Source organism: Symphalangus syndactylus, chromosome 16 (assembly GCF_028878055.3).
Source record: "Symphalangus syndactylus isolate Jambi chromosome 16, NHGRI_mSymSyn1-v2.1_pri, whole genome shotgun sequence".
In the NCBI taxonomy this organism is placed as follows: Eukaryota; Metazoa; Chordata; class Mammalia; order Primates; family Hylobatidae; genus Symphalangus; species Symphalangus syndactylus.
The window spans coordinates 61,239,961-61,254,620 of record NC_072438.2 but is presented as its reverse complement, the minus strand read 5'-3'; the positions used below and the strand labels follow the sequence as shown (position 1 = coordinate 61,254,620).

At 41.8% G+C, this 14,660-nt stretch overlaps 1 long non-coding RNA gene across 1 annotated transcript; it reads left to right on the top strand.

Moving 5' to 3' along the window:
- The first annotated feature begins 412 nt into the window (after positions 1 to 412).
- On the top strand, positions 413 to 14,575 carry LOC134732694 (uncharacterized). Its single transcript, XR_010116120.1, has 3 exons — positions 413 to 493; positions 13,769 to 13,877; positions 14,199 to 14,575. It is a non-coding gene; the product is annotated as an uncharacterized lncRNA (long non-coding RNA).
- The last annotated feature ends 85 nt before the right edge of the window (positions 14,576 to 14,660 follow it).

Here is a 14,660-nt window from a genome sequence, read left to right as displayed (position 1 = left end):
GATTTCTGAAATACTGTACTTGATTTGAATTCAGTCTTAACGTTTTCTAGCAAAGTGTGCCTAGATTACAAATTGGAGCAGAATACTTCACCCGGAACTTGTATATGTGTAAATATTCTAAATACCCGATTTGTAAATACTCAAATATTGTCTCCTTTATTCAAAACTACCTTGACTTGAAAAAAACAAAACAAACAAACAAAAGTGCTCTTGAGACAAAGCTTTCTAACTAAACCTAAAACAAAATGGTTTCAGGACTAGGCATCCGTGGGGAGGATGCAGAGCCTTGCCTGTGAAGGGAAGTTGATACTGAATTCAAGGATTTTTGCCAGGCCGTGCACTCTGAGGAAAGGGACTCCATTTGGCCTGTTCCCCACTGTATCTTCCAAGCTTCATATGTGGTACGTGGAAAGGCCACGTAATTGTCGGCATAGTAAATCCATCGGATACGGACTGCCTAACTCCCCCAGCAAATAGAGAGGAGCAATTCAAGGTAGAGGAATTCACTGAAACACTATTTGGGGGAATCCAAAGGAGGACACTTGTGGCTTTGCAATAAACTCTGCCTCTATCTGGTCAGAGAGAGAAGCCATAATACTTAGCTTTGGTGGGGGACCATGAGTGAGGTTCGGAGTTGTTTGTATCTCTCCCCATCTCAGTTTAATTAACAAGAATGCTATTGATAAGGGGTCATTGGTAATTCTGTGATTCACACAATTATTGTTGTGGGAGATTTTTTTTAACCACTATAGATGCTAACCTAGTAAGACACATTGTCAGCAGCAAAGTGGCAAAATAATTGGAAATGGAACCACTGTGAAGTGGTGGCATAAATGACTTGGGGGAAGAGGACCATTCAATAATGATTTCCATTCCACAGTATTGCCCATGACTCATTTCATATGTACATAAAGTAACTAGATAGTAAACAGAGAGAGAGACATTGCCTGATTGTGATCAACAGCAATTTGGGGTGGGGTAGGAGATTAAAATTCTTGGCATATTGGAATATGCTGAAAGGCAATAAGGACAAACACAGGAAAGAAGATACAGTTTTGTCCTTAGAAAAGAATTGCAAATAATTCCAACTCCAGGAGTACACAATGAGAAATGATTAGCCAGATGGTCATGAGAATGACCATCTTACACAACTGGAAATTTTTACAAGGAACAGACCATCTTTTTGATCACGTTAATCTTCAATTAAGCAAAGTGAGCATGATTATTGATTACTGGGAAGCCAAGCAATGGAGAACAAAAAGGGTTAGTAATTAGATACAGAAGATCTTGTTATAAATAACGTTTCCGTGCCGCAGAAGAAATAGCACTCAAATATAAAATTTTCTTTTTAATTCTCAGCAAGGCAAGGTACTTCTTTTTTTTTTTTTTTTTTTGAGACGGAGTCTCGCTCTGTCGCCCAGACTGGAGTGCAGTGGCGCAATCTAGGCTCACTGCAAGCTCCGCCTCCCGGGTTCACGCCATTCTCCTGCCTCAGCCTCTCCGAGTAGCTGGGACTACAGGCGCCCGCCACCACGCCCGGCTAATTTTTTGTATTTCTAGTAGAGACGGGGTTTCACCATGGTCTCGATCTCCTGACCTCGTGATCCACCCGCCTCGGCCTCCCAAAGTGCTGGGATTACAAGCGTGAGCCACCGCGCCCAGCCAAGGCAAGGTACTTCTATAGAAGGGTGCACCCTTACAGATGGAGCAATGGTGAGTGCGCACTTGGACAAGGGAGGGAAAGGGGTTCTTATTCCTGACGCACGTGGTCCCTACTGCTGTGTCGTTCCCCTATTGGCTAGGGTTAGACTGCACAGGCTAAACTAATTCCGATTGACTAATTTAAAGAGAGTGATGGGGTGAGTGGTTTGGCGGGAAAAATGGTTATGAAATGAGTTAGGGTAGAGAATGAATTGTAATGAGTCAAGGTGGAGAATGAGTCAGGTTGGAGTAGGTAATCAGAAAAGGTTGCTTTACTAGGAAGTTACATTTAAAAGTAGAAGGCAAAGAATGGAACATACTGACATATTAATTCTTTGAAGAGAAATTTAGAATTCATATTTAACAACTTCCTCCTCTTGCATTTTTCTTACAGCTTTCTTTTCAAACTTATTTAACATGTCTTGACTTAGTTGTTCTTCTTGATTTTCCAAAAGAAGAAGCTTTTCTGGATGAGGTGGAGGATAGTTAAGGGAGGTTTTAGTAAGTACCGTTTCAATGAGCCTCTGCACCAACCCACAGATGCATGGTATGACACAGCACCTGACAAGAATAAGTACACCTATTATGACTATGAGGGAGGTAAGAATTGGGGCTATTATTCCTTTCCATTTACCGAACCACTTTTCTAGCCATCCTGTAAAGGGGTCATTTACCCCTGAGTTGCTGGCTAACTCATTGGCTAGAGCAGTCAGACCTTGCAATGCCTTTGTTATACTTCTGTTAGGGGTGGCGTTGTTTGGGATGAAGGTGCAACATTGAGTTTTAATCATGACGTAAACTCCTCCTCTTTCTGCTAATATCATGTCTAAGGCTATCCTATTTTCCCAAGCCATCTGGCTAATAGCCGCTTGATTGCTCAGCTATTCCTTTAACAGCATCTCTAGTGTAGTTAATACATCGCTGTTGGTTGTAATAGATGTCGTTTATCCAATCTATATTTTTATTAATTGTCACCCACCAAAATATTGACTCAAATCCTGCAGCTATTTGATTTCAGGCTTTAAATTGATCTGGTATTCCCTGTGGGACTCCAGTTGCGTCTAAATAGATGTGAGAGTCAAAAGACCCATAAGGGGCTTCTCTCGCTTTACGATGTCTTATCTTTCCTTCCTCTGGTTGATAAAATGCCAGGGTGAAAGGGATAGCCAACTGGACTAAAGCACAAGTGTCACTCCAGTTATTCAGCAGAGTGTCCAGTAAAGATCCGCCACAATACCACCACACATCCACTCAGGGATGAACAAGGGCTGACTGATTGGTAAGCTCTTGAAAATTCTTAAGCTCACTGCATCCCTTCAGGTCTCCAAGGAATGCTAAGTTTCCTCCCTGTTGTGAGACACACGAAGTGAACTTAGTGTTGGGAGATGGAAGCTGAATGGCCCTTGGGGGCTGACCCACAGGGTGTCAGACTTTGGGATATAGTAGAGAGAGAGCTTGGCACGACTTGTTACCCCAAGCTGTAGAATTCTGGAAAAGAGCTATCATGCAGCCCATGCCCAGTTGACTGGAGGACCACATTAGTGGAAAGAGGACAATCTGGGCCTCTGGCCTGCTGTGTGCACAAGCATAACAATTGCTTTTGTTTAACGTGTGGATGGAATATTTGATCCATTCCAACCAGGCATTTACATCTTGGTATCCTGTCTCAGTTGCCAAAGTTTGTTTTAAGTCTTTAGCTTCTACCATCGCTATCTTGGCCTTGTTGTTAGATGGAGGAGGAACAATGGTTCCGTTGTGAGAGGTTTTGGAAAAAGGCTTAAAGGTGGGAGCAGGCAGCAGAGGATCAAAAAATGCATTTCAAAGATCCAATAGGGTCTGTCCCTGACACCTAGCCCCCATGCCATAAAACCGGCTTAAAGAAGGGAACTGGCTTAGAAAAGGGGAATAACTTTGGGGGCTCAAGATAATAACCTATATAGGATTGCACTGGTTTAGCTGACAGTTAGCAGGGGCTGTCCATTTAGTAAAATGAATGTATGGTTTTAGGAAATAACAAAAACTGGTCAGGGCAGTCCATCCTTGCTCTTTGGTGGTCCACAGAACGTTGGACCAACTACAGCACAATAGCTCTGTGTCGGCGGGGGCAAGACTCCTGGTTGCCACTGGGGTCTTTATCAAAATCTCCCCGAATTAAATGGTCCCAATTCACTAATGCCCAGTATGAGGAGAGCCAGAAGGGACAGAGGTACTTTTCTGAAGTAGAGAGCTGTCTTTGACTTGACAAATCACCACAGGGTATAACAAGGCAAGCATCAAATGCAATAGTTTGAGGTGAAATTGACTTGGTTATGTTAATAACTAGATGATCAGCGACAGAGTGAGGAAAGAAGAAAGTTAATAGAATAGATGAAAGAGAGTTAAATTCTTCTTAGCTTTAGTTTGGTAGGGTTTTCCCCTGGGACTATGGCCACTACTCTGAAGGGGGTGGCACTTTCTTGACTCGGGTGTGGTGAGTCCATCCTCTCTCTGCTGTGCGGGCTGCAGTTTCAGTAGTTAGGAGCACTAAGTAAGGACCTTCCCAGACTGGCTGAAGCGTCTCCTCTTTCCAGCTCTTGATGAGGACGTGATCCCCAGGCTGATGTTGATGCACCGGGAACTCCAAGGGCGGCACCTGTGCTAATAGACCTTTAGTTTTAAGAGAAGAGAAAGTAGAAGATAGACCAAGCATATAATTTTTAAAGAATTGATCTTTTGTTTCAAAGGTAGGAATATCAGCAGTAGAGTGCAAATATAGTAATCCATAGAACATCTCATAAGGAGAAAGACCAATGTCTTTCCGTGGTGCAGTTCGAATTCTCAGCAGGGCAATAGGAAGACACTTGGTCCATGGCAATCAAGTCTCTTAAGACTAATTTGGTTAAGTAGTTCTTTAGAGTCTGATTCATTCTTTCTACTCTCTCTAATGAGGGTGGGTGTCAGGGAGTATGGTGTTCCCATCTAATATCTAATGTTTGGGATAGCTTTTTAATAATGTGTGCGGTGACATGAGTTCCATTGTCTGAGTCAATATTTTCTGTTAGTCCAAACCTGGGTACTATATTTTCAATTAGGGCCTTAACTGCATTATTGGCTGTTGCATTTGAAAAGGGGATAGCTTCGACCCAGTGAGTGAGGTGGTCTACTATCACTAGTAAATATTTTAGATGACCTGTTGGAGGCATTTCTGTGTAATCAACTTGGATACTTTGGAATGGCTTTAAGCCTGGATTCCTTCCCCTGAGTGGTAATATTTTTGTAGTATGTCTATTAGTTTTCTTACATACTAAGCAACTAGCTGTAACCTGTTTGGCCAGGGTATAAATTCCTATACAACCATAAACTCTGAGAATGGCATCACACGTGGCCTGGGGCCCCCAATGGGTCCCCTGATGTAGTTGGGATACGACTTCCCTCATAAGGGGTTTAGATAACATTTCTCTCTGGTCTGGCAGTATCCACTTTCCTTCTGAATTCTCTTTAGCACCTGTTTTTATTAGTTTATCTTTTTCGGTGGAAGAGAAAATGGGGATTATGGTAGGAGGAGGGAGGTAGGGAGTTAAGTGAAAAATACACATTCAAAAGACACAGCAGCCTGCTTGGCTACTGATCTGCTAGGTTATTTCCTCGACTTTCAAAAGAAAGATTTTTCTGGTGTCCGGGAACATGGACAATAGCTATTTCTTCCGGCAACTGAAAATTATTCAATACTTGGGTGATCAGCTCCTTGTGAACAAGGTCTTGACCTTTACTATTAATGAGATGTAGTTCAGTCCAAATTTTCCAAAACATACGGGTCACCCCAAAGGCATACTGGAATCTGTATAGGTGGTTCCTTCCTGGTTCTGTAAGTACTTTAAGGCTTGGCTGAGTGCAAACAGCTCACACGTTTGAGCAGACCAACTGTTGGGCAATTTTCCTGAGTCTATTTCTATGAGAGTTTCTCCGTCAATCACTGAATACCTACTGTGTCTTTTTCCCTCAATCACCCGGGAGGAACCATCTATGAATAAGTGCCATCCAGTCCGGAAGGGGGTTTCTCCTAGGTCTGGTTGAACCTTTGTGTGGTAATCAATTAAATCTAAACATGTGTGTTCCCTCCTTAGATTTGGATTCCTTGTTAAGAAACCTGCTGGGTTGAGTGAATTATCAGTAGTCAATGTTAAATCATCCTTTTCTTATAGAATGGCCTCATGCTTTAAGATTCTTGGTTCAGTAAGCCATCTCCCTGCTTTCTGGTAGTTCTAACTTGGTGAGGTGTGCTTACTGTCAATTTTCCTCCAAAGGTTAACTTTCTGCTTTCCCTGACTAGTATTGCCATAGCCACGATAGACTGAATGCATTGAGGCCATCCACAAGTTACTGGGTCTAAGACCTTTGATAGGAAGGCTACAGGCTGCCGGTGGCCTCTGTCTGTATTCTTGAGTTAGCACTCCTTTTTTTTTTTTTTTTTTTTTTTTTTTTTTTTTTTTTTTTTGAGATGGAGTCTTGCTCTGTCGCCCAGGCTGGAGTGCAGTGGCACGATCTCGGCTCACTGCAAGCTCCGCCTCCCGGGTTCATGCCATTCTCCTGCCTCAGCCTCCCGCGTAGCTGGGACTACAGGCGCCTGCCATCACGCCCAGCTAATTTTTTTTTTTTTTTTTTTTTGTATTTTTAGTAGAGACGGGGTTTCACCATGTTAGCCAGGATGGTCTCGATCTCCTGACCTTGTGATCCGCCCGCCTCGGCCTCCCAAAGTGCTGGGATTACAGGCTTGAGCCACCGTGCCCAGCCAGAGTCAGCACTCCTAAAGCTACCCCACTGTACACATTAACAAAAAGGTGGAATGGCTTTTCTAGGGAGGGTAAGGCTAAAACAGGCCATTCCACCTTCTCTGTATCTTCACCAGATGTAAGAATGTCGTCCACTTACTGGAGAAGGCATATTTGTTCTGGGATGACAACTTTTTCTAGTACTTGTTCTAAAATTTGGCCAAAAAGATTAGGGGAGTCTGTGAACCCTTGGGGCAAGACTGTCCATCGATATTGTTGTTTCTGCCCTGAGTGGGGATCTTCTCACTCAAAAGCAAATATATCTCAGCTATCTTCAGTCAGGGGCCATGCCCAAAAAAGCACCCTTCAAATCTATTACAGTAAACCATTGATGATTATATGGAATCTTGCTAAGAATGGTGTAAGGATTGGGGACAACAGGGTGGGTAGTCTGGACTATTTGGTTGATAGCTCCAAGGTCCTGTACTAGCTGATATGACCCGTCTGATTTATTTACTGGCAGTATTGGGGGGGGTGTAAGGGGACATACAGGGCTCAAGAAGCCCATCCTTAATAAGGCCTTCGATTATAGGTTTCAACCCTATCCTACTTTCTAGGGGAATAGGGTATTGCTTCCTTCTTACTACTTCTCCCGGGGTTTTTAGCTTGATGTGGATCAGAGGGACTTGGAGTTTCCCTTGGTTTCCTTCTTTGGACCAGACATTAGGATTAATATATTTTTCATCTGCAGTGGTGAGTGTCAAGTGCGTCCGTGTGAAGAGAGTCCACCAACAGGCTTTGGTGGAGCAAACAAGGCTGTCTATGTCACTTGGGGGCAAGTGGGCTGAGTCCAAAAAGGGAGTCAGCAAAGGGAAATAGGCGTGGGGCAGTTTTATAGGATTGGGATAAACAGTGGAAAGTTACAGTTAAAGGTGGTTATCTATTGTCAGCAGAAGAGGGGTCACAAAGTGCATGGTGGGGAGATCATAAGACTCATTGTCCAGAAGAAGAATGTCACGAGATTGATTGATCTGTTGGGGCAGGGCAGGAACAAGTCATAATGGAATATTGTAAGGTTGGTCAATCAGTTAAGACAGGAGCTGGCTGTTTCACTTATTCTGTAGTTTTGGGTTGCCCCAGACTTCTTGGCTCCTGCAGGCCACCTGGACATATATGTGCAGATCACAGGGGTTACAATGGCTGAGCTTTGGCTCAGATACCTGACATTCCTGTCTTTTTATTTATAAAATATAAAGTTATAAGAAAAGATAAAGAAAATATAAGTTTTATTGGGGATTATTGGGGTTGGGGTGATGTTTCTCGGGACTGCTTCAACGTGACCAGGGACTGCATGGACACCTTAAAGAAAATTTTACAGTGAGTTACAAGGAATAGAAATTTAGGCTGTGCGGAGATCTTGGGGTAGAGGATGGTACCATGGGGTTGTTAAAAGTGGCATTTGTCGTATAGAATTATTGGTGATGGTCTGGATGCGGTTTTGTATGAATTGAGAAACCAAATGGAAGACACAAGGCCCGAATAAGAGAAGGAGAAAAACAGGTACCAGGGGACTAAGAATAGGGAGGAGCCAAGACACCCAGTTAGAAAGTCTCCAGGTGGGTCCAGCGTAATTATTTGCCTGGCTGGCGAGTTATCTTTAAGCTTTTTTATGTTGTCATATACCAGGCTGGATTGGTTTAGATAAAAACAACATTCTTCATTTAAAAATATACAATCCTCCTTTTTTAGCAGTGAGTAGGTCAAGGCCTCAGCTATTTTGGAGGACAACTGTGGCAAAGGAGTCGACCTGGGCCTGGGCCTGAAGGGCTGATAAAGTTTGTGATATATCTGTAATGCTAGTAGAAAAGTAATTAGAAAGGCTACAGAAGGTTGTGACAGAAGCTGAAATGCCTGCTATTCCGGCTCCAAGGGCATTAGTAGAAGCAGAAAGTCCTAAACATACAAATAGAGGGATTAGAGGAATAACTCTTCTCTGTCTGGTTGGTGTCATGAGGGGGACAGGAAGTTGTTCGGTCCCGTTTACAAATTGAATTTTGGGAACAGGAAAAACTAGTGTACATGTACCTGTCCAGTTAGCAGGTAGACACATGTAGATGGAGGAGCCACAGAAGAAGAAGAGGACTTCTGCAAAGCAAAATTGGAAATGCAAAGTGAGAAGATGAGAAGGAGTAGTAAAAGAGGTGTCTTGTACCCAGACTCCTAAGGATCCAGCTAGGGTGGCAGCCGTCAGAGGTTGTAATGGGGACTGATGAGGTAACTGTGTAGATGGGGAGATTCGATTCTCATGGTGTCAGAGAAAGAGTCGAGTGTCTGTGAGCAAACTTTCAGTGTTATTTACGGGGCTGGATATAAGTAAACAAGAAGAGGGCCTGGGAGGAGAGTCTGAAGAACAAGGGGAAGGTAGCCAAGGATGGAGTGAAATGCAGAGTAAATGTCTTTTTTTTTTTCATTAGTCTAGGTTAGATCTTTATTTATTTATTTTTCTTTTCTTTAAAAAAATATATAGTAATTATTATATTTTAAGTTCTAGGGTACATGTGCACAACGTGCAGGTTTGTTACATATGTATACATGTGCATGTTGGTTTGCTGCACCTATTAACTCATCATTTACATTAGTTATTTCTCCTAACGCTATCCCTCCCCCATCCCCCCACACTACGTCAGGCCCCAGTATGTGATGTTCCCCACTCTGTGCCCAAGTGTTCTCATTATTCAATTCCCACATGAGTGAGAATGTGCGGTACTTGGTTTTCTGTCCTTGTGACAGTTTGCTCAGAATGATGGTTTCCAGCTTCATCCATGTCCCTACAAAGGACATGAACTCACCATTGTTTATGGCTGCATAGTATTCCATGGTGTATATGTGCCACATTTTCTTAATCCAGTCTATCATTGTTGGACATTTGGGTTGGTTCCAAGTCTTTGCTATTGTGAATAGTGCTGCAATAAACATACGTGTGCATGTGTCTTTATAGCAGCACGATTTATAACCCTTTGGGTATATACCCAGTAATGGGATGGCTGGGTCAAAAGGTATTTCTAGTTCTAGATCCCTGAGGAATTGCCACACTATCTTCCACAATGGTTGAACCAATTTACACTCCCACCAACAGTGTAAAAGCGTCCCTATTTCTCCACATCCTCTCCAGCACCTGTTGTTTCCTAACTTTTTAATGATCGCCATTCTAACTGGTGTGAGATAGCATCTCATTGTGGTTTTGATTTGCATTTCTCTGATGACGAGTGATGATGAGCATTTTTTCTTGTGTCTGTTGGCTGCATAAATGTCTTCTTTTGAGAAGTGTCTGTTCATATCTTTTGCCCACTTTTTGATGGGGTTGTTTGTTTTTTTTCTTGTAAATTTGTTTAAGTTCTTTGTAGATTCTGGATATTAGCCCTTTGTCAGGTGGGTAGATCGCAAAAATTTTCTCCCATTCTGTAGGTTGCCTGGTCACTCTGATGGTAGTTTCTTTTGCCATGCAGAAGCTCCTTAGTTTAATTAGATCCCATTTGTCAATTTTGGCTTTTGTTGCCATTGCTTTTGGTGTTTTAGTCATGAAGTCCTTGCCCATGCCTATGTCCTGAATGGTATTGCCTAGGTTTTCTTCTAGGGTTTTTATGGTTTTAGGTCTAACATTTAAGGCTTTAATCCATCTTGAATTAATTTTTGTATAAGGTGTAAGGAAGGGATCCAGTTTCAGCTTTCTACATATGGCTAGCCAGTTTTTCCAGCACCGTTTATTAAATAGGGAATCCTTACCCCATTTCTTGTTTTTGTCAGGTTTGTCAAAGATCAGATGGTTGTAGATATGTAGTGTTATTTCTGAGGCCTCTGTTCTGTTCCATTGCTCTATCTCTCTGTTTTGGTACCTGTACCATGCTGCTTTGGTTACTGTAGCAGGTAGGGTGACCTCCAGCTTTGTTCTTTTTGTTTACACTTGTCTTGGCAATGCGGTCTCTTTTTTGGTTCCATATGAACTTTAAAGTAGTTTTTTTCCAATTTTGTGAAGAAAGTCATTGACAGCTTGATGGGGATGGCCTTGAATCTATAAATTACCTTGGGCAGTATGGCCATTTTCACGATATTGATTCTTCCTATCCATGAGCATGGAATGTTCTTCCATTTTTTTCTGTCCTCTTTTATTTCATTGAGCAGTGGTTTGTAGCTCTCTTGAAGAGGTCCTTCACATCCCTTGTAAGTTGGATTCCTAGGTATTTTGTTCACGTTGCAGCAATTGTGAATGGGAGTTCACTCATGATTTGGCTGTCTGTTATTGGTGTATAGAAATGCTTGTGATTTTTGCACATTGATTTTGTATCCTGAGACTTTGCTGAAGTTGCTTATCAGCTTAAGGAGATTTTGGGCTGAGACGATGGGGTTTTCTAAATATACAATCATGTCATCTGCAAACAGAGACAATTTTACTTCCTCATTTCCTAATTGAATACCCTTTATTTCTTTCTCTTGCCTGATTGCCCTGGCCAGAACTTCCAACACTATGTTGAATAGGAGTGGTGAGAAAGGGCATCCATGTCTTGTGCCAGTTTTCAAAGGGAATGCTTCCAGTTTTTGCCCATTCAGTATGATATTGGCTGTGGGTCTGTCATAAATAGCTCTTACTATTTTGAGATACGTTCCATCAATACCTAATTTATTGAGAGTTTTTAGCGTGAAGGCTGTTGAATTTTGTCGAAGGCCTTTTCTGCATCTATTGAGATAATCATGTGGATTTTGCCTTTGGTTCTGTTTATGTCATGGGTTATGTTTATTGATTTGTGTATGTTGAACCAGCCTTGCATCCCAGGGATGAAGCCAACTTGATGGTGGTGTATAAGCTTTTTGATGTGCTGCTGGATTCAGTTTGCCAGTATTTTATTTAGGATTTTCGCATGGATGTTCATCAGGGATATTGGTCTAAAATTCTCTTTTTCTGTTGTGTCTCTGCCAGGCTTTGGTATCAGGATGATGCTGGCCTCATAAAATGAGTTAGGGAGGATTCCCTCTTTTTCTATTGATTGGGATAGTTTCAGAAGGAATGGTATCAGCTCCTCTTTGTACCTCTGGTAGAATTCGGCTGTGAATCCATCTGGTCCTGGACTTTTTTTTGGTTGGTAGGGTATTAATTATTGCCTCAATTTCAGAGCCTGTTATTGGTCTATTCAGGGACTCAGCTTCTTCCTGGTTTAGTCTTGGGAGGGTGTATGTGTGCAGAAACTTATCCATTTCTTCTAGATTTTCTACTTTATTTGTGTAGAGGTGTTTATAGTATCCTCTGATGGTAGTTTGTATTTCTGAGGGATCGGTGGTGATATCGCATTTATCATTTTTTATTGTGTCTATTTGATTCTTCTCTCTTTTCTTCTTTGTAAGTCTTGCTAGTGGTCTATCAATTTTGTTGATCTTTTCAAAAAACCAGCTCCTGGATTCATCGATTTTTTGAAGGGTTTGTTGTGTCTCCATCTCTTTCAGTTCTGTTCTGATCTTAGTTATTTCTTGCCTTCTGCTAGCTTTTGAATGTGTTTGCTCTTGCTTCTCTAGTTCTTTTAATTATGATGTTAGGGTGTCAATTTTAGATCTTTCCTGCTTTCTCTTGTGGGCATTTAGTGCTATAAATTTCCCTCTACACACTGCTTTACATGTGTCCCAGAGACTCTGGTATGTTGTGTCTATGATCTCATTGGTTTCAAAGAACATATTTGCTTCTGCCTTCATTTTGTTATGTCCCCAGGAGTCATTCAGGAGCAGGTTGTTCAATTTCCATGTAGTTGAGCAGTTCTGAGTGAATTTCTTAATCCTGAGTTCTAGTTTGATTGCACTGTGGTCTGAGAGACAGTTTGTTTTGATTTCTGTTCTTTTACATTTGCGGAGGAGTGCTTTACTTCCAACTGTGTGGCCAATTTTGGAATAAGTGCAATGTGGTGCTGAGAAGAATGTATATTCTGTTGATTTGGGGTGGAGAGTTCTGTAGATGTCTATTAGGTCTGCATGGTGCAGAGCTGAGTTCAAGTCTTGGATATCCTTGTTAACCTTCTGTCTTGTTGATCTGTCTAATATTGACAGTGGGGTGTTAAAAAAACTACCATCAGAGTGAACAGGCAACCTACAGAATGGGAGAAAATTTTTGTAATCTACTCATCTGACAAAGGGCTAATATCCAGAATCTACCAAGAACTCAAACAAATTTACAAGAAAAAAACAAACAACCCCATCAACACGTGGACGACCAATATGAAGAGACACTTCTCAAAAGAAGACATTTATGCAGCCAAAAGACACATGAAAAAATGCTCATCATCACTGGCCATCAGAGAAATGCAAATCAAAACCACAATGAGATACCACCTCACACCAGTTAGAATGGCCATCATTAAAAAGTCAGGAAACAACAGGTGCTGGAGAGGATGTGGAGAAATAGGAACACTTTTACACTGTTGGTGGGACTGTAAACTAGTTCAACCATTGTGGAAGTCAGTGTGGCGATTCCTCAGGGATCTAGAACTAGAAATACCATTTGACCCAGCCATCCCATTACTGGGTATATACCCAAAGGATTATAAATCATGCTGCTATAAAGACACATGCACACGTATGTTTATTGCAGCACTATTTACAATAGCAAAGACTTGGAACCAACCCAAATGTCCAACAATGATAGACTGGATTAAGAAAATGTGGCACATATACACCATGGAATACTATGCAGCCATAAAACATGATGAGTTCATGTCCTTTGTAGGGACATGGATGAAACTGGAAACCATCATTCTCAGCAAACTATTGCAAGGACAAAAAACCAAACACCGCATGTTCTCACTCATAGGTGGGAATTGAACAATGAGAACACATGGACACAGGAAGGGGAACATCACACACTGGGGCCTGTTGTGGGGTGGGGGGAGGTGGGAGGGATAGCATTAGGAGATATACCTAATGTTAAATGACGAGTTAATGTGTGCAGCACACCAACATGGCACATGTATATATATGTACAAACCTGTACCTTGTGCACATGTACCCTAAAACTTAAAGTATAATAAAAAAAATTTTAAAAAAAGGTAAAATGTATGATATGGTAAATATGAAAACTTTAATATTTCTTGATTTAGATATTTCTTTCTTGGTTCTCCTAGTTTAAATGAAGAAAAACATTTATTGCTGTATTAACCTTTTTGTTTTGTGGACTTTAATTCTTTAAAAGTAGAACTTTGTGTTTCATCTCTCTGCTGAACATGAAGGTGCTACAGGATACAAAATCGTGGGTTTAGGCATGACCTGTTTTTTTGTTTTTTTTTCAGATGGAGTCTCGCTCTATCAGTCAGACTGGAGTGCAGTAGCACGATCTCAGCTCACAGCAACCTCTGCTTCTCGGGTTCATGAGATTCTCCCAAGTAGCTGGGATTACAGGTGCCCGCCATCACACCCGGCTAATTTTTGTATTTTTAGTAGAGATGGAGTTTTCCCATGTTGGGCAGGCTGGTCTCAAACTCCTGATCTCAAGTGATCTGCCCCCCTCGGCCTCTCAAAGTGCTGGGATTACAGGCTGAGCCACCGCACCGGGCCAGCATGACCTGTTTTAATCCGTGTAAACATGTGGCTACTTGCACTAAAGCAATAAATAGTTGTAGTGCACATTTGCCCTTTTTTTCTTGACTTCTTAGTATGTGGATCTCTTTTCTATATTTAGAGAATTCCCTATGAACATTTCTTGCTGTCTTCCTTCCACAGTAAGAAGATGGGAGCAACAGATAATCACTTTCCCAGATCACCCAACAGTTGGAAAGAAAGCACATGACCTGGGTTCAGCCAGTCAGATGCATCTAAGTGGGACTTTGAATCTGAAGCTAGTGTTGGAAAGAAGCAAGCCAAGTGGACAGTTCTTTCTGACAATGGCTGCCGTGGCTGCCCTGTCTGTTATCTAGGGGCAAAGGCCAAGAGAGTATTCAGGACCAGTGGTGCAAGCCACAGCACCAGCATCCTGCAGAGGAGATAGGTCTTTCCTGACTGGCATGATTATGGCTGCTGTGCTGAATGACTAGCAACCCTTCCTTTCTGCCCATTTTCTAGACCTGATTCTTCAGCCTTCTTAGAAATTCTGAGATGCCCAGTATCATTTTAATAAATCCTTTTTCTGTTTAAACCAATTGGAATTGGTGTCTGATACAATGGCTGTCTAACTATGTCTATGGT